Below are 20480 nucleotides of genomic sequence, written 5' to 3' on the forward strand. Positions count from 1 at the left end.
CAACCTCCCCAAAACCTCCACATCCTTCCTGTAGCGTAGCGATGAGAACGACACGCAACCTTCCAAACATGGCCGAATGAAGTCTCATTCAGTCACAACATGACATGCAAACGTCTGTACTCAATACTGTGCCCAATAAAGGTAAGCATACCATCCAACCCCTCTCCCACCACATCCTGTTGGGTTGTTATTTTTAGGGAGCTATGGATTTGCTTCCAATGTCTCTCTGTTTATCAATGTTTCCAACTAGTCAATTAGTGCACTTCTCTCTTCCATTTGACTTCATAAATGCATCACTTCACACCTGTCCCGATGAAATTCAATTTGCCACATCTCTGCCCAACGTTCCAGCTGATCTACACACTGCTGCAACCTTGAACACTCTTCCTCACTGTCCACAATTCCCCTAACTATCCCTAATCATTACATGCCTTTCCAAATGTCGTCTGCAAAATTACCACTCAAACTGCTGACCTTTCCATCTGAATCACAGATATAAATGACACATAGACATTGTCGCACTGATCCTTGTGAAACACCATTGGCCACAGACGTCCAATCAGAAAGTGACCACTGCACATGCCTCTGTCTACTGTCACCAAGAAAATATTGTATCCAACTTACCAACGGGCATGGATTGTGATTTGATCTTCCAGATCCCCCTTGCTAGTTGGAAGCTGTCCATGCAAAATGACTCTATATTTTGATTCCCAGATTAAATTGGCTGTCTGACGACAGCACTGACTGTGTCCTTTCTTCACAACAAAACGGGACCTTGTTTGGTTTTTTGCTGATCCTGCCTAATTCCCTACAATCCCTCAATAATCACATCCCAGCTATGGTCATGCTGCAGCCACCCCTCCACAATAACAGTTGGATCATATCTGTTCTCTTCAGTTAATGTTGTCATTCCATCTGCCTTGTTGCAAATGCATGGCGCGTGTCACCGAGAGAGGGCCTTTGAGGGATGGTTAGAGGTCACAGAGTGGGAGAGATGTTTGGGGACGCGACAATGTTGCAGGGTTAAACATAGTTACAGTTGCTACAGAATGTTCACAGGAGAAAACCTTTAGAGAGATAAAGCGTCTTTGATTAGACTTCAGAGAGAGGGACATGTGTAGGGTTGTGGATCGTTACATGGACTATGTTGATCAGGGTGTAGAAACATTCGCATGATTCCAGAACGTCGTACATTTAACAACAGTTGTGGGACCTGGAGAATATCACAGTGATAGGGAGGATGGTATGGACTGGAGAATATTACAGGGAAAGGGAGGCTGGTATGGACTGGAGAATGTTGCAACCACATGGACCTGGGAAATGTTGCAGCGAGAGGGAGGAAGTTGTCGAATGAATAAAGGTAGAAGGAGAGATGATTTTATGTTCTGGAAGGAGTGTCAGACAGAATGAGTGGTGTGCATGCTGCAAGATACGACAGGGATAGGGAAGCTTGTAGAGACTGGAGGAGAGAGTCATGGAGAGGCTTGTGAGAGACCAGGTTCACTTATGAACATAGGATGTGTTACAGTGAGCAGAGCCTTTTGCAGATATAAACAAGGATACAATGGCCACAAAGCAGTCACACCTATACATAGATATATAGGAACTGAAGGAATTGAAGAGATTACATAAACTGGGAGTGTTGTATGCAGTGGAGGAGATTAACCTGATAGGGATGGCTTTAGAGACAACAACGTTAGGAAATAATGGTGAGAGCAGGTTTCAACAATTTGGAGGATATAGACCAGAAGTAGCTTTGACAGATAGTGATGGCTGTCAGGTCTGGTGGGGGCTGCACAGTAAAGTGAATTGTAATGGCTGGAAACATTTACACAGATGGGGAGAGTATTAGTGATCGGCAGAATTCACAAAAAACGGGTCTGCAGGACACGACAGAAATCTGAAGAGTTGTATCAACTTGATCGTGTACACAGGCAGGAAAGCTTGTGGGGGTTGGAGCAGCTCAACATGATAGGGAGGGGCATGGTGACTGGAGATGTTGCAGAAAGATTACTATGTTTAATGCTTTAGAACTCTACATAAGTCTGTCCTGGTTCCTTCTTTATGTTTCGAACCGCTGTCGATACGCTAAGACCATAAGACCATAAGACCCAGGAGTGGAAGTAAGGCCATTCGGCCCATCGAGTCCACTCCGAATTCAATCATGGCTGATGGGCATTTCAACTCCACTTGCCCGCAATCTCCCCGTAGCCCTTAGTTCCTTGTGACATCAAGAATTTATCAATTTCTGCCTTGAAGACATTTAGCGTCCCAGCCTCCACTGCACTCTGCGGCAATGAATTCCCCAGGCCCACCACTCTCTGGCTGAAGAAATATCTCCGCGTTTCTGTTCTGAATTTACCTTCTCTAATTCTAAGGCTGTGTCCACGGGTCCTAGTCTCCTCGTCTAATGGAAACAATTTCCTCGCGTCCACCCTTTCCAAGCCATGTATTATCTTCTAAGTTTCTATTCGATCTCCCCTTAATCTTCTAAACTCCAATGAATACAATCCCAGGATCCTCAGCCGTTCCTCATATGTTAGACCTACCATTCCAGGGATCATCCGTGTGAATCTCCTCTGGACACGCTCCAGTGCCAGTATGTCCTTCCTGAGGTGTGGGGACCAAAACTGGACACAGTACTCCAAATGGGACCTAAGCAGAGCTTTATAAGTAGCACATCGGTGCTTTTATATTCCAACCCTCTTGAGATAAATGACAACATTGCATTCGCTTTCTTAATCACGGACTCAACCTACATGTTTACCTTTAGAGAATCCTCGACTAGCACTCCCAGATCCCTTTGTACTTTGGCTTTATGAATTTTCTTACCGTTTAGAAAGTAGTCCATGCTTGTATTCTTTTTTCCAAAGTGCAAGACCTCGTATTTGCTCACATTGAATTCCATCAGCCATTTCCTGGACCACTCTCCCAAACTGTCTAGATCCTTCTGCAGCCTCTCCACTTCCTCAGTACTACCTGCCTGTCCACCTAACTTTGTATCATCGGCAAATTTTGCTAGAATGTCCATAGTCTCTTTATCCAGATCATTAATATATAATGTGAACAACTGTGGCCCCAACACTGGCTGCCATTCCGAAAAAGAACTTTTTATCCCAACTCTCTGCCTTCTGTCAGACAGCCAATCCTCAATCCATACCACTGGCTCACCTCGAACACCATAGGCCCTCACCTTACTCAGCAGCCTCCCGTGTGGCACCTTATCAAAGGCCTTTTGGAAGTCTAGATAGACCACATCCACTGGGTTTCCGTGGTCTAACCTACTTGTCACCTCTTCAAAGAACTCCAACAGGTTTGTCAGGCACGACCTCCCCTTACTAAATCCATGTTGACTTGTTCTAATCAGACCTTGCTCTTCCAAGAATTTAAAAACCTCATTCTTAATGATGGATTCTAGAATTTTACCAACAACCGAGGTTAGGCTAATTGGCCTATAATTTTCCATCTTTTGTCTTGATCCTTTCTTGAACAACGGGGTTACAACAGCGATCTTACAATCACCTGGGACTTTCCCTGACTCCAGTGACTTTTGAAAGACCTCAACCAACACCTCCGCTATTTCCTCAGCCACTTCCCTCAGAACTCTAGGATGTAGCCCATCGGGGCCAGGAGATTTATCAATTTTAAGACCTTTTAGCTTTTCGAGCACTTTCTCTTTTGTAATGGCACTAATAGTACTTCTGGTACTAATCCACAAGCACATAAAATAGCCTTTTTGACATGCGCATAATCTCCTGACCACTCATGAAACAGCACTGCAAATACCTTACTGGCTCTGCCTAACAGTTTAGACTGAACTAGCTTTACCCACAAGACCTCAGGCCACTCCATCTGTCTCTCCAATTTTTCAAATGAAGTACAGAGCTCCTTGAAAGTAGAGTCACAGGTAGATAGGATAGCAAAGGCGGCACTTGGTATGCATTCCTTTATTATTCAGAGTATTGAGTACAGGAGTTGGGAGGTCATGTTGCGGCTGTACAGGACATTGGTTAGGCCAACTTTGGAATACCGTGTGTAATTCTGGTCTCCTTCCTATCGGAAGGATGTTATGAAACTTGAAAGGGTTCAGAAAAGATTTACAAGGATGTTGCCAGGGTTGGAGGATTTGAGCTATAGGGAGAGGCTGAACAGGCTGGGGCTGTTTTCCCTGGATTTTCAGAGGCTGAGGGGTGACCTTATAGAGGTTTACAAAATTATGAGGGGCATGGATAGGATAAATAAGCAAAGTCTTTTCACTGAATTTGGGGAGTCCAGAACTAGAAGGCATAGGTTTAGGGTGAGAGGGGAAAGATATAAAAGAGACCTAAGGGGCAACGTTTTCATACAGAGGGTGGTACATGTTTGGATGAGCTGCCAGAGGAACTGGTGGAGACTAGCACAATTGCAACATTTAAAAGGCATCTGGAAGGGTACATGAATAGGAAGTGTTTGGAGGGATATGGGTCGGGTGCTGGTTGGTGCAACTGGACTGGCATGGACGTGTTGAACCGAAGGGTTTGTTTCCATGCTGTACATCTCTATGATTCTCTGACGCTAATTGCCGAAGTTTCAAATCACAGCAGGCAGTCAGACACCGAGATAGAATTGTAAGGTCTTTTGGAGGTTCCTCAGTTCGGGAGGATTGCATGGACTTGATGATGTTGTACATGGAAGTAAGGTTGTCAGGACTGAAGCTGGGAACAGAGATAGAGAGAAGTGCAGGGGATTAGAGAGATATGGAGGCTAGTGGTCTCTGGTGGAAGTTCCAGGTCGAGGGATGGTTTTTGGAACTGTTGGACCTTGAAGAGATAGGTAGATTTGGAGGGGTTTACAGAGGCATGGAGAAATGTAGTGACTGGAGCATACGGAGATGGTGAAGGCTGTAGGAGATGGAATCAGTTGGATGGACTGTGGAAAATTGGAGGGGTTCACGCAGACAAGGAGGATTGTAGCAGAATGAGGAGTCTAAAGAGGTAGGGAGGGTGGAGCATTCTCAGTAATGATTGGTTTGGAGCACTGTCCAGACTGGGGGAGGTTTCAGAATGATGAAGGGGTCGAGCAAAAGGAAGTGGTCGTAAACATTATAGGAACATATACCTGTCACTTCGGTGCTGTGCCACTGCGGGTCATCAGGAGGACAGTTGTCGTCATTAAAATGTACAGATCCTCAGGGGAATGGACAGGGTGGATGCTGAAAGGATGCCCACTTCCCCTTATGGGAGAGAGACAAACAAGCAGACTCTGTTTGACAAAGGTGGAGAAGGGGGAGTTGTCTTTTTCTTCCAATGGCCCAAATCTCCTTCAGGTTTGTTCCCACACAGCTCAAAGGAATGCAGTGCGATAACAAAGAGCAAGGTCTTTTTGGAACTGCAGGAGATACAAGACCAAGGCCAGGTTGGAGGGACTGGAGGCAGTGAGAGAGAAGGGAGATGTTCAACAGCTGGAAGGGTTTCCAGGGAGTGGACACTGTCAGGACTGGGAAACATGACACGCTCACTCATGAGAGGGAGATGACGATATGGCACAAGGTCAAACACAGCAGGAGGATCCCAAGCTCCATACCTGTCATTTATTTCTGGAGTTGCTCTCACCCAGTCTGTGCCAAGCCCCACAGAGTCAAGATTAGAGTGGTGCTGGAAAAGCACAGCAGGTCAGGCAGCATCTGAGGAGCGGAAAAATTGACATTGGGCAAAACGTCGATTTTCACGCTCCTCAGATGCTGCCTGACCTGCTGTGCTTTTCCAGCACCACTTAATCGAGACCATGATCTCTAGCATCTGCAATTCTCAATTTTGCAACATACAAACAGCATGAGGTTTCCCAGCTGTTGGTGCTCAGGGCCCAGTGCACTCACCCCTGAACCTGTCAGTGAGGTATTTACACAGTTATACATTCTCCAGAAACACTGTGTCCTAGCCGACATAAATGGTAAATTGACACTCAACTAAGCAAAGATTATCTGCACTCAGATTCCCTGGTGATACAACCCTCTGAGTGATTGTCTGCAGGGAACTACAGAATCCACGAATCCCCATTGCATGGGTCAGGGTCAATGACAAAAGTTTCATTCTTTTAAAAATCACAACTCCTCAATTCCTGCATTTCACATAACTGCCATTTAAAAATATTAAAATAAAGAACATTCTAAATGAAGGCTTTGATTAAGTGAGCTGTGGTCAGTCATGTAGATCTGGAGGTTACCACAATGTACAGACAGTGCTTTCTATCAGGTCAGTGTCAGGCACACAGACAGAATGAGCAAATAGATTCACATCTGAATTCACATCTCCCATCCTGGCAATCTGAAGCTGTGCTCACCCGTTCCGGTAAAGATCTCTAGAAAAAGGACATCAGAGCCAGAAGACTGGAGGTTGGCTATCGTGTTGCTACTATTGAAGGAAGGCAGTAAAGAAAAGCCAGGAAACTATAGGCTGTTAAGCCTGACATCGGTGGGCAAGTTTAGATTAGATTAGATTACAGTGTGGAAACAGGCCCTTCGCCCCAACAAGTCCACACTGACCCGCCGAAGCGCAACCCACCCATACCCCTACATTTACCCCTTACCTAACACTATGGGGCAATTTAGCACGGCCAATTCACCTAACCTGCACATCTTTGGACTGTGGGAGGAAACCGGAGCACCCGGAGAAAACCCACGCAGACACGGGGAGAACGTGCAAACTCCACACAGTCAGTCGCCTGAGGTGGGAATTGAACCCGGGTCTCTGGCGCTGTGAGGCAGCAGTGCTAACCACTGTGCCACCGTGCCGCCCCCACCACTGTGCCACCGTGACGCCCCCACCACTGTGCCACCGTGCCGCCCCCAAGTTGCTGGAGGGAATCGTAAGGGACAGAATGTACATGTATTTGGAAAGGCAAGGACTGATTAGGGACAGTCAACATTGCTTTGTGAGTGGGAAATCATGTCTCACAAACTTGATTGAGATTTTTGAAGAAGTAACATAGAGGATTGATGAGGGCAGAGCGGTGGATGTGATCTATATGGACTTCAGTCAGGCGTTCAACAAGGTTCCCCATGGGAGACTGGTTAGCAAGGTTAGATCTCATGGAATATAGGGAGAACTAGCCAATTAGTACAAAACTGGCTCAAAGGTAGAAGACAGAGGGTGGTGGTGGAGGGTTGGTTTTCAAACTGGAGGCCTGTGAACAGTGGATGCCACAAGGATCAGTGCTGGGTCCAATACTTTGTATTGTTTACATGAATGATTTGGATGTGAGCATGAGAGGTATAGTTTGTAAGTGTCCATTTGGCAACAAAATTGGAGGTGTAGTCATCAGCAAAAAAGGTTACTTCCGATTACAACAGGATCTGGACCAGATGAGCCAATGGCCTGAGAAGTAGCAGATGGAGATTAATTCAGATGAATGCGAGGTGCTGTATTTTGCAAAAGCTAATCTTTGCAGGACTTATACACGTAATGGTAAGGTCTGACAAAGTGTTGCTGAATACAGTAAAAATTGGAGTGCAGGTTCATAGCTCCTTGAAAGCAGAGTCACAGGTAGGTAGGATAGTGAAGAATGCATTTGGTATGCTTTCTTTTATTGGTGAGAGTATTGAGTACAGGAGTTGGGAGGTCATGTTGTGGCTGTACAGGACATTGGTTAGGTCACTTTTGGAATTTGTGTGCAATTTTGGTGACCTTCCTATCGGAAGGATGTTGTGAAACTTGAAAAGGTTCAGAATATATTTACAAGGATGTTGCCAGGATTGGAGGGGTTGAGCTAGAGGGAGAGGCTGAATACGCTGGGGCTGTTTTTCCCTGGAGTGTCAGAGGCTGAGGGGTGACCTTATTGTGGTTTATAAAATCATGAGGGGCATGGAGAGGGTAAAGAGACAAAGTCTTTATCCTTTGCTGTGGTAGTCCAGAACTGGAGGGCATAGGTTTACGTTTAGAGGGGAAAGATATAAAAAAGACGTAAGGAGCATTTTTCCCCCGCAGAGGGTGCTACGTGTATGGAATGAGCTGTCAGAGGAGTGGTGGAGGCTGAAACAAAGGCATCTGATGGGTATATGAATAGGAAGGGTTTGCAAGAATATGGGCCAGGTGCTGGTAGGTGGGACCAGATTGGGTTGGAATATCTGGTCGGCATGGACGGGTTGGACCGAAGGGTCTGTTTCCATGCTGTACATCTCTATGATTCGAAGAGGGGCTGAATGGTCCAATCGAAAATTATCTGTGGTTCAAATCATAACATCCTCCAGTTTCTGTAATCCATTCTTGGTTCCATCTTGCAGGCTCTATGAATCCCGCTCCCTCTACACTCCTACAGGACCCACGTCCCTTCCCATGTTTGCACCATCCTCCAGGTTCTGCAGCCCTTCCTACCTCTGTAACATGGCCCGGACTCGACAACTCTTCCTTCCTCTGCAGTGTTCCCCAGAAGGGCATTTACAGAGTTAGGGAGGGATATTGGGACTGGAGGATTTTGCAGGTATTAGGAATATAGGGACTTGAGGAGGTTTCACAGTTTATGAGTGTTGCAGGGACTGGAGGAAGTTACAAAGATAGGGATGGTTTCACATTGGAGGATTCTGAAGGAAAAAAAAAGTTTACATGGTTAAAGGCAGGATACTTAGCAGTGTGCACGAACAGAGGGTTCTTGTGTCCCTGAAGTTACCACCCCAAGTTGAGAGGGTATTAAGAAGGCATATGGTGCGTTGGCTTTCGTTAGCGGGGGATTGAGTTTAAGAGATCCAGGTCTATAGAGCTGGATCTATAGAGCCCTAATTACACCACACTTGGAATACTGTGAACAGTTCTGTTCACCTCATTATAGGAAGGATGTAGAAGCTTTAAAGACAGTGCAGAGGATACTTAGCAAGATGCTGTCTGCACTGGAGGGCATGCCAATTGAAGTTAGGTTGTGGAAGCTAGGGTTTTTCTGATCGTAGTGAAGAAGGAAGAATGGCGACATGATAGAGGTGTACAAGGCAATGAGAGGCATCGATCGCGTGGATAACCAGAGACAACTTCCCATGGCAAAATGGCTAGCACAAGGGGATTATTTTTAAGGCAATTGGCGGAAGATTTAGCTTAGATATCAGAGGTACGTTATTTACACAGAGTGTGGTGGGTGCGTGGAATGGATTGCCAGCCGTGGTAGTAGATTCAGACACATTATGGACATCTAAGCAACTCTTCCATAGGCACAGCGATTATAGCAAAATATAGGGTATGTAGGTTAGTTTAGTCTTAAGAGTAGGATAAAAGGTCAGCACAATATCGAGGGCTGAAGGGCTTGTACTGGGCTGTCCTATTCTATGTTCTAAATAGCGAGGGTTATGAAGGCAGGAAGAGGTTTCGGAAAGCTGAAGAGGATGGGGTCTGAATGAAGAGACACAAAGAGGAGGCGTTGCTAAGGTTGTAAGAGGTAACAGAGACAGAGGGTTGTGGGGACTGGTGGTGGTTTCACAGGGAGGGAGGAGCATCGAGTCACAAGAGGTTACAGAAATGTGGAAAGCTGTAGGGCCTACAGGGGTTTCATGGAGCTAGGGACGTTGGGAGGGATGGATCAGTTTGGTAAGGATGTTGGTAGATTGGGGTGTTTTACACAGACAGGAATGTTTCAGGTGAATGGAGCTGAGTACAGAGATAAAGTGGGTTGTACTGATTGGAAAACCAAACAGACATATGGAGGGTAGTCGTGACTGAAGATGTTTATAGATACAGGAAGGCTGAGGTTCTGCAGGTTATTTAGATATGGAGGGTGTGGAATCATACAGATTTTCCATGTGATAAAGACAGCAATTTTGGTTGGAGACAGTTTCACAGATTAGGGAGCATTAGTAACCTCCTCCAGTTTGGTCAAAGTGGGAAGGGTTGTGGGGAAGGGTGATGTTTACACATGTAAGAGCTGGAGAAGATTATGGGAATGAGTAGATGGATGGAGACACTGGAGGAGCTTACATTGACAGGGTGGGTGCTGGCAATGAAAATATATCACAGACAGAGGGTCTTGTAGGAACTGGATTGGAAGAGTCACAGGCATTGGAATGACTTCTGCAGATTGGGAGTATTACAGGGACTGAGAAGATTGTAGGATCTCCACAGATTGAGCATGTCTTTAAGAATAGAAGAGTTTATGTAGATACGGAAATCTTAAACCCAATGCATGCAGTCTTCATTTCAAGACCAGAACCTTATTATCCCACATCAGCCAACGATCCCTAACCCTGCCAGCGTTTCCCTTTATCCCAATGGAGCATACTGGCCCTGGATTCTTGAGATCACACTTTGAAAAGTCTCCCATTTGCCAGTTGTTCCTTTTCCTTCAAACAGACTCACCCAATCGATTAGAATCATAATATGGAGGTGCCGGTGTCGGACTGGGGGTGGACAAAGTTAAAAATCACCCGACACTCAGTTCCAGTCCAACCGGTTTATTTGAAAGCACTAGCTGTCAGAGCACTGCTTCTTCATCAGGTGGTTGTGGAGCACAATCCTAAGGTACAGGATGGCATGTCATGGAATATAATATCAAACAAATTTAGTTTAAGCCTTTCATCTTTACAGTGATGACCAGCGCTTCCAAAGCGAGTTGGATTATAACTGGGCGTTGTGCAATTTTAAATTCACGGCATTGACGCTAGCCAGGTCCTGCAGAATGGCCCCAAACCTGGCCCTGTTTCAGTTTTCCTCTTCAATTTGTGGACCTGCTGATCTTTTTCCATAAGTATATTAAAACGAAGACAGTTATGGGCACTGGACCCAAAGTGCTCTCTGAATGACACTTCACTCTCTTGCCCGACCACGTTTTCTGAGGGGAGGTCCAGTGTTGCACCTGCCTGAGTAGAGTAGGGCCCTCTGCATATTTATTTAGGAACATTCCTTGGACACATTTGAAAAATTGCCCTCCATCCAGGTCTTCTTATACTCTAGGTGGCCCAGTCAGTACAGGGAATATTAAAATCTCCAGCCTGCACTCCTCTATTATTCCTATAGTTATCTGCAATCTCTCTACACATCTGCTCCTCTGGTATCTGTTGGGTCTACAACAGTCTACAATACAGTCCCAACAAAGTGACCACCCCCTTCTTCTTTCTAACTTCTAACCATGTGGAATTTTAAATGAATATATGTTTTAAAAATTGGAATTAACAATCCATAAATAAGTATTGATAAAAATCCAAACACTTGACCTTCAGAGAAAGACAACAGTTCACTCTCATGTGGTCTGCACAACATACCCACAGCAAAGTGTTTGCCTCTCAATTACCCTGTGAAATGGGCGAGCCAGCTGCTTAGCTCAAGGGCAGCAAGGGATGGGCAATAAAGGCTGGTCAGCCAGAGACACCCACATCCCATACCTGATTTTTAAAAAAATCCATTCAGATTGGTCCCAGCACAGTTCCAGTGGAACAATGTCTGGCCAATCACGTTGGTAGATTTATGGACAGGGCTTTAAACTGACAGAGAGGATGCAGGGACAGGCTTCAGGTGAAAGGAGCTTTCCAAATCCAAAGAGAAAACGTGAAGCATCAGAGCAGCACGGGGAATGTGACCGAAGACAACAGAAAGGAACAGGATGGGACAAAGTTTAACTAAAACTGTAGATCAGCAAATCCATTTGTGACAGGAAATTGTGGGAACGAATAAATTATCTTTTTTTATTAATGGACAAAGTCTCTGCAACAAGGTAGATGGATTTGTGACACAGAGATAAAAGGGATTTAGACACCAGGGAGATGTGGTTACAGGGCGAACAAAAGGTGGAACATAAATATTCAATGGTTCACAACCTTGTGCAAACTCAGGCAAAATGGGCAACGCTAACAATGATGGGTAAGAAAGGCATTACAGAGAAACCATTTGGCATCAGATCATGGAGTAGAGTCAGTATGAATGTAAATTCTGGCTACTACTTGCCAAAGACACAAGCAGCAGAACAGTTTTATGCACCGAACAGCATTTCATGGCTCATCACTGCAATAAATAGGAATTCATTGGAATTTTTAATAAAGGCATGGTGAACATTTAGTGAAACGTCAATATTCACAAAGTCTGGGACAATCACACTGACAACTGTGATATTGGAAGAGGAGTTCAGAAAATTTTTTTCAGTGTTTCTTAGAATAACACATTGTGCAACTGGCGAGGGACGTAACTGTCTCAGAGCGACTGTTGTGTGATAAAACTTAGTGAATGAGTAATGTCACCTGGAGAGATCCTCTGGGAAATTGTGATAAAGTTCAGTTTAAAGAACTATAAAGTTTTAAAGTGAAACACAGAAAGGACAAGCTACAACTAGAAACAAAAATAGCCAATTACATGAGCTTGATGGAGAACTGACCAAGATAAACAGGCTGAACAGACTGAAATATGTGCCTGTAAATGAACAGTGGAAAACATTTGAAGGAGCTGTGTAAAATACTCAACAAAAGGACATTCCACTGAAACAGACAAAAACTCAGCAAGAAATCCCCACCGGTCCCTCACTCAGGACAAAATGGATCATATTAGATTATTAGGCTGAGAAGATCACCGGGCTTCCTGAAGTAGGGCTAATGCCCGAAACGTCGATTCTCCTGTTCCCTAGATGCTGCCTGACCTGCTGCGCTTTTCCAGCAACACATTTCCATCACCTGAGAAGATCACCACAAAGTACTTAAAATCCTGAAGTAAGAGAGAGTTTTAGAGTAAGTTTTAAAGGGATTGCAATGGGTCTGCTAGCAGGAGGAGGGCAATGGGAAGGGAAATCGTTGTCAAGGTTTATTGACACAATACGAACATGGAGACGTGAAGGTGCTGGAGGTGGTGAGAGTGTTACAGAGAGGGGCCAGGGCCTGAATGGTGTTACAAAGCCAGTATGAATTGCTGCAGTTGGAGGGGTTTGCAGAGGTAGGGAGAGACATATGTATTTTTATTGATTCATTCATGGGATGTGGGTGTCACTGCCTAGACCAGCATTCTTTGACCCCATGCTAATTACCCAGAGACTGCTGGGGCCCTGGTGGATATATTTAATACTTTGCTGGCCACAGGTGAAATGCTGAATGACTGGAGGATCGCTAATGTGGTTCCTTTGTTCAAGAAGGGCAGCAGGGGTAGGCCAGGTAATTACAGAGCAGATAGTCTGACAGCAGGGGGAGGGAAATTATTGGAAATAATTGTGAGGATAAACCGACACTTAAAGGTAAGGATCAACTCGGTTTAGTCATCACGGATTTGGCAGAGGTTGATACTGTCTGAGGAATTCAGTTCAGTTTTTTTTGAAATGGTGCTTAAGTATATTGATGAGGGCAGTGCAGATGATGTGGTTTACATGGGCTTGACTAAGTCCTTAAACAAGATCCAACATGGAAGGCTGGTCCAAAAGGACTGGATGACAAGGCAAGTTGGCAAATTGGATGCAAAATTGGTGGATAGAATACTTTCACCACTGGGTGTACCACAGGGATCTGTGCAGGAACCAGAGAACATTAATAACTCGGATGTGAAAGCAGAAGGTATCGTTAGTCGGTTTGCGGATGACATGAAAGGTGAGGGTGTAGTCCACAGTGAGGGGGATGGTCTCAGGCTACAGTCTGATGTCGATTGGATGATAATCTAAGCAAAGTTTAGGTCTGATCGAAGTGAGGTAACACTCTGTGGGAGGTACGATAAGCGAAAGACAGACATAATGAATGGTAGGACCTTGCGGAGTACTGAGGAATACAGGGACTTTGGTGGACAAGTCCATAGATCCCTGAAGGTGTCAGCACAGGGAGACAGGGTGGGAAAGGCACCTCAACTGAGAGCGGGAGAGGTACCCATATCCTGGTGGGGTGAATTGCGAGAGATGCTTGAGAGGATATAACCTAGTCTGGCAGGGTTTTGGACCTTAAATAAACATAGGCCAGAAAGAAGATTGAGGCTGGTACATGAGTTAAAGACAGCAATTTCAGCAGACAAGGCAGGCAAGAACATAGCAAGGAATGGAGGAAAACTGATGATGAAACTGCATTTATTTCAATGCAAGGGGCCTGACAGCTAAGGAAGATTACCTCAAGGCATGGATTGGAACATGGGACTGGGATATTATAGCTATTACAGAAACACAGCTGAGGGAGGGGCAGGACTGGCAGCTCATTGTTTCAAGGTAGAGATGCTACAGGAAGGGGAGGCAAGAGAGGACACGTGGTGGTGGGTTTTGATTGCATGAATCATCACAGCAGTACTTAGAGAGGATATTCCTGTGGGATCGCCCACTGAAGCTATGTTAGTGGAACTGAGAAATAAGAATGGGTCATCATCTTGATACGATCAACTGCTGACCCCGAATAATCTGTGGCAGACTGAGGAACAAATATGTCAGGACATCTTAAATATCAACCATAATAATAAGGCTGTTATGGTACGGATTTTGAACTTTCCAAACCTCGACTGGGACTGCCAGTGTTCAGGGTTTGTAAGGGAGAAAATTGGTAATTTTATTCCAGAAAACTCCCAATCAATATGTAAATGGCCTGAAAAGAGAAAGGGGCAAAACCTGACCTCCACTTGGGAATTAAGGTAGGGAAAGGGACTGAGGTGTTAGTGGGAAAGCATTTTGCCAAAGTGACCACAATTGTAGTAGTTTGAAAATAGCTTTGGAAAAGGACAGGCCTGGTCCACAGGTTCAAGTTATAAAATGGGGCCTGACCAATCTTGATCGTATTAGCCAGGAACTTTCAAAATGTGATTGGGGAAGGGAATTATTTACAGGAAAAGGGTAGTTTGGCAAGTGAGAATATTTTAAAAGTGAGATAAACTGATCGATCACCACCAGCATGTTCCTGTTTGTGTGCAGGTCAGCGCTGACAACATTCGGAAACACTGGCTGTCTATTGAGGGTCTGGTCAAGGAAAAGGGGGCACATGTCAGGTATAGTCAGCTGCATCAAGGGAATCCCTGAGGGTATACAGGGGCTGTAGGAATACACTTTGAGTAGAAAACAGGAATGGAGAAAGGCTAAATGAAATAGCCTCAGCAGAGAAGGAAAGGGGAATCCAAAAGTGATTGTATCAGTATATTAAGAGTGCACAAGTAACTCAGGACACATAGTGTCCATTAAAGATCAATGAGGCCATCGATCTGTGGAACTGCAGGATATTTGCTAAGATCCAAAACAATTTTTTCACTCCAGAACTTACTGTGGAGAAAGACTGGGGAGCTCAGGGAACAAGAGTAATACATTAGACCACAATTGGAGTTCTCTGCAAATCCAGTCTCTCTGCTACAGGAAGGATGTTGTGAAACTTGAAAGGGCTCAGAAAAGATTAACAAGATATTGCCCGGGTTGTTGCTGAATAAGCTGGGGTTACTGTCACTGGAGAATCGGAGACTGAGGGATGTCCTTACAGAGGTTTATATGAACATGAGCGGTATGGATTGGGTAAGCATTCAAGGTCTTTTCCCAGAAGTTGGGGAGTCCAAAACTAGAGGGCATAGGTTTAAGGTTAGAGGTGAATGGTTTACAGAGGGACTGAAGGGACAGCTTCTTTACACACATGGTGATGTGTGTATGGAATGAGCTGAGAGAGAAAGTAATGGAGACTGATACAATTACAACATTAAAAAGGTGTCTGGATGGGCATCTGAATAGTTATGGTGTAGACGTATATGGGCCAAATGCTGGAAAAGGGAATGGGATTTATTTAGATCTTCTGGTAAGCCTGGACGAGTTGAGGACCGAAGGGTCTGTTTCTATGCTGTATATCTCTATGACTTGAAAAGAGTGCATGTTATAGAAGAGGTGGTGATGGAGGTTTTAAAACTCGAAGCTATGGCAAGTCCCAGAACCTGATTAAGTGTATCACAGGACACTGTGGGATGTTAGGGAAGAAATTGTGGAGCCCCTAGCAAAGGTATGTGTACTACTGACAGCCATGTGTGATGGGCTGGCAGGCTGGAGGGTGGCATCATGGACAGTGAAGGAGGTTTTCTGAGATTACAAAGGGATCTTGATGAAGTGAGTGAATGGGCTGAAAAAGTAGAGATGGAATTCAATCTGAATAAATACGAGATAATGCATTTTGTAAAACAAACAAGGGTAGAGCTTATACAATTAATGTTAAGGATTCAGTTAGTGTTTTAGAGCAGAGGGACCTCTGGGTTCAGCTACATAAATCTTGAAGCTTGCAATCACAGGATGGATAAGACAGTGCTTGGCATGCCTGACTATTGCTCAGTCCATTGAGTGGAGGATTTGGGACGTCATGTTGAGATTGCGCAGACATTTGTGAGGAGAAAGTGAGATCTGCAGATGCTGGAGATCAGAGCTGAAAATGTGTTGCTGGAACAGCGCAGCAGGTCAGGCAGCATCCAGGGAACAGGAGAATCGATGTTTCGGGCATAAGCCCTTCTTCAGGAATGAGGAAAGAGACATTTGTGAGGCCTGTTCTGCAATACTCTGTCCAGTTCTGGTCACCCAGTTAACAGGGAGGATATTATTAAGCTGCAGGGTGTTCAGAAGAGATTTACCAGGATATTGCTGGGTATGGAAAGCTTGAGTTCTGAAAAATGGCTGGGTCGGCTGAGTCTTTTTTCACTGGAGCCTGGAGGTTGAGACATGATGCTATAAAGGTTTATGAAAAAAAATGAGATATATAGGTCGATTTCATGGTAGTTGCCTTTTCCCCAGGATGGGGGAGTCTCAAGAGGCGGGGTCACATTTTTAAGGTTAGAGGAGAGAGATGTTCAAAAAAAGATATGGGGCAATTTATTACACAGAGGGTGGTTTGAGTGTGGAATGAACTTCCTGAGAAAGGGGTTGATGTGGGTACAATTACAACATTTAAAAGATATTTGGATAAACAGGTGAATAGGGAAGGGTTGGAGTGATATGGACCATCTTCAGACAGCTGGGAAGAGTTTAGTTTTAGATTATAGTGGGTATCAACTGAAGGGTCAGTTTCCATGCTGTATGGCTCTATGACAAGAATATGGTTTTATTCCATTATTGAAGAAAGGATCAGGGCTGGGTCCGCTGATGTGCATCATCTACATAAACGATTTGGTTCAAAATATAGGAGTGATTGTGCGAACTTTTGTTGATGATCAAATGAATGGTGTAGTGGGCAGTAAATACGGTTATCAAAGGGGATCGTGACCAACTGGGCCAGTGGACCAAGGAATGAAAGATGGAGTTTAATTCAGCCGTTGGATTTTGTTAAGACAAACCATGGACGACTAATACAGTTAATGGAAGGGCTCTGGGCAGTATTGTCCAACAGAGAGAGAGCAAGAGGTGCAGTTACATTGTTCCTTGGAAGTGGCATACCAGGTGGACAGGGTGGGGAAAGCGACATTTGGCACATTTGCCAACATTGGCCAGCACTTTGTTACATACATTAGGTATATTTGTAACATTGTCCTAAATATTTCCCTTGGGCAGAGGAGGCCACGGGGTGACCTTATAAAGTTTTACAAAACCATGCGGGGCCTAAGAATGGTGAATATCCAAGGGTAGGTGATTCCAAAACTAGAGGGTATAAACGGGAGGTGAGAGACCAAGGATTTAAAGAGGGAGCTGAGGGGGAACATTATCTCCACAGGATGGTGCATAGATGGAACAGACTGCCTCAGGCACATGGGAGAAACAAGAACAATTACAACATGGAAAAGACATTTGGGCAGGTACATGGAGGGGAGAAGGTTTGAAGAGCTAAGGGCCAAACGCAGGCAAATGAGACTCGTTCAGTTTAGGTAACATGGGCAGCATTGAGGAGTTGGACCACAGGTTCTGTTTCCATGCTGTATCACTCTGTATCCAGTTAAAGAGGATTACAGTACCGAAATAAGGCATGGTGTAGACACTGAAGCAATTTACAGCGATAGGGATGGTAATCTGGAGTGCAGTACATCTCAAATATGTGGAGGGACTAATCGGGAATGGAGTAGGTTACAGGGACAACTACTGTTATAGGAGTTAAAGATGACTGAAGACACTGGTGCACAAGCCATGCCATAGGTACAGTGTTGCAGAGTAGTGAGTCTTAGTACAGTGTTGGAGAGAGAACACAGAACAGAAAGATCCCAGGCAGCATTCCCAAGCTCTCGTCAGAGGCCTGCTTTAACCTCTGTTGTCCTGATGGTCACGAAGACAGCGCAGGCCTGGATTGATAACTCTGAACTCTCGATGCTGTCGCAGTGCAACATAGGTTAAAGTAGATGTGGTGATTGAGTCTGGGGTGTGCCTATACTGTGCTCCCCTCCAGCACTGTATCTATATCATGTCTTGTTAGCCGATTCTTGGAGCCCACTCATTGCTCCCTGCTCTGTGCACTGTGAGTGATCTTACCACACTGCAGGATTTATTGAAGGCTCAAGAACCCCCTTCCCTTTGTCTCTCTGGCTGACCAACCATCTTCAATGGGGTGTTGGATGAGACGTCCGGCAGTTGGGAAATCTATTCGGTCAAGAACTTCCTGAGTACCTAGAGGAGACAGAGAGATAGACAGAATTGGAAATTAGACTGATGCAGCGAGAGTTACACATGGAGAATGGAAATAAGCCCCACAGAGATCTGGAAAATTCCAAACTCCATCCCTGGCCTAGCTGTTGTGTATCTTGAGAGTGGAGAATTCTGTTGGCTCAGGAACTGGAGTAACTGCAAGAGCGGGAGGCAGCAATTAGACCCACACAGTGAGGGATACCACACAGAAGGAGACTGAGTGATATCACCAGAGTTCTGGAAGACTTCAGGATCACACAGTCATGTTAGAAGAATGGGTTTAGCTTCACGTATCAGTGGTCAGGGATGAGCAACCAGTGAGCAGGTGAAGTGATGGCCTTGTAACATTATTGTTAGGGCATTTATCCAAAACCTCAGCTAATGTTCAGGGGAGGCAGGTTTGAATCCCATCATAAGATATGGTGGAATTTAAAACCAATAATTTTAAAAATAGCAATTAACAATCCATAAACAAATATGAAACCATTGCTGATGTACAAAAATCTCAATCCCTTAGATTAGATTCCATACAGTGTGGAAACAGGCCTTTCGGCCCAATCAGTCCATGCCAACACTCCGAAGAGTAACCCACTCAGACCCATCTCCCTCAGCCTAATACACCTAACATGATGAGCAAATTAGCATGGCCAATTCGCCTGACCTGCGCGTCTTTGGACTGTGGGAGGAAACCGGAGCATCCGGAAGCAATTCACGCAAACACGGGGAGAATATGCAAACTCCACACAGTCACCCGCGGCTGGAATCGAACCTGGAACCCTGGTGCTGTGAGGCAGGAGTGCTAATCACTGAGCCCACTTGCCGTTTCGACAACGAGATCTGATCATGCTCACGTGGTCTTCATGACATACCCACAGCAAAGTGTTTGCATTTCAATTGCCCTCTGAAATGGCCGAGCAAGCTACTCAGCTCGTGGGCAGCTAGGGATGGGCAAGAAAGGCTGGTCAGCCAGAGACACCCACATCCCCTACCTGTTTTTTAAAAAAATAATCCATTAGGATGGTCCCACTGGAACTGTGCTGGGACCAGTGTCCTGGCCAATCATGTCAGTTGGTTTAAGGACAGGGCTTTAAACTGACAGAGAGGATGCAGGGACAGGGTCCAGGTGAAAGGAGCTTTCCAAATCCAAAGAGAAAAGGTGGAGCATCGGAACAGCATGGGAATGTGACTGAAGACAAGCAAGAAGGAACAGAATGGGACAGCGATTAACTAAAACTGTACATCAGGGAATAGGTTTGTGACAGGAAATTGTGGGAAAGAGTAAATTATGGGTTTTCTTTGAATGGACGAAGTCTGATCAATAAGACAGATGGATTTCTGACACAGAGATAGAAGAAATTTAGACACCAGAGAGATGTGGTTACAGGGTGAACAAAAGATGGACATAAATATTCAATGGTTCACAACCTTGCAGAAACTCAGGCAAAATGGGCAACGCTAACAATGATGGGTAACAAAGGCATTACAGAGAAAGCATTTGGCATCAGATCATGAAGTAGAGTCAGTCTGAATGTAAATTCTGGCTACTACTTGCCAAGGACACAAGCAACAGAACAGTTTTAACCACTGAACAGCATTCCATTGCTCATCACTGCATTAAACAGGAACTCATTGGAATGTTTTGACAAACACATGGTGACAATTTTGGAAAACTTCAATATTTGTATAATCTGGGACAATCACACGGTCAACAGTGATATTGGAAGAGGAGTTCGGAGAATGTTTTTTTCAGTGTTTCTTTGAAAAACACATTGTGCAACTGGCAAGGGACATAACTATCGCAGAGCGACCGTTGTGTGATGAAACTTAGTGAATGAGTAATGTCACCTGGAGAGATCCTCTGGGAAATTGTGATAAAGTGCAGTTTTTGAAGAAATATAAAGTTTTAAAGTGAATCACAGAAAGGACAAGCTACAACTAGAAACAAAAATGCAAATTACATGGGTTTGAGAGGAGAACTGACCAAGGTAAACAGGCTAAACAGACTGAAACATATGTCTGTAAATGAAAAGTGGGAACCATTTGAA

The 20480-nt window shown here is 44.8% G+C and overlaps 1 long non-coding RNA gene across 1 annotated transcript in view; it reads right to left on the minus strand.

Annotated features, from left to right (window-relative positions):
* Positions 1 to 10397: 10397 nt before the first annotated feature.
* The window catches only part of LOC148135130 (uncharacterized), a 36778-nt gene continuing 26695 nt past the window's right edge, over positions 10398 to 20480 (minus strand). Inside the window, exon 4 of the long non-coding RNA XR_015755457.1 lies at positions 10398 to 18417. This is a non-coding gene — a long non-coding RNA (uncharacterized LOC148135130). The remainder of the gene's footprint in view (positions 18418 to 20480) is intronic.

This window comes from Chiloscyllium plagiosum, unplaced genomic scaffold (assembly GCF_037043375.1).
Source record: "Chiloscyllium plagiosum isolate Xiang-an unplaced genomic scaffold, Cpla_swu_hap1 HiC_scaffold_51, whole genome shotgun sequence".
Lineage (NCBI taxonomy): Eukaryota > Metazoa > Chordata > Chondrichthyes > Orectolobiformes > Hemiscylliidae > Chiloscyllium > Chiloscyllium plagiosum.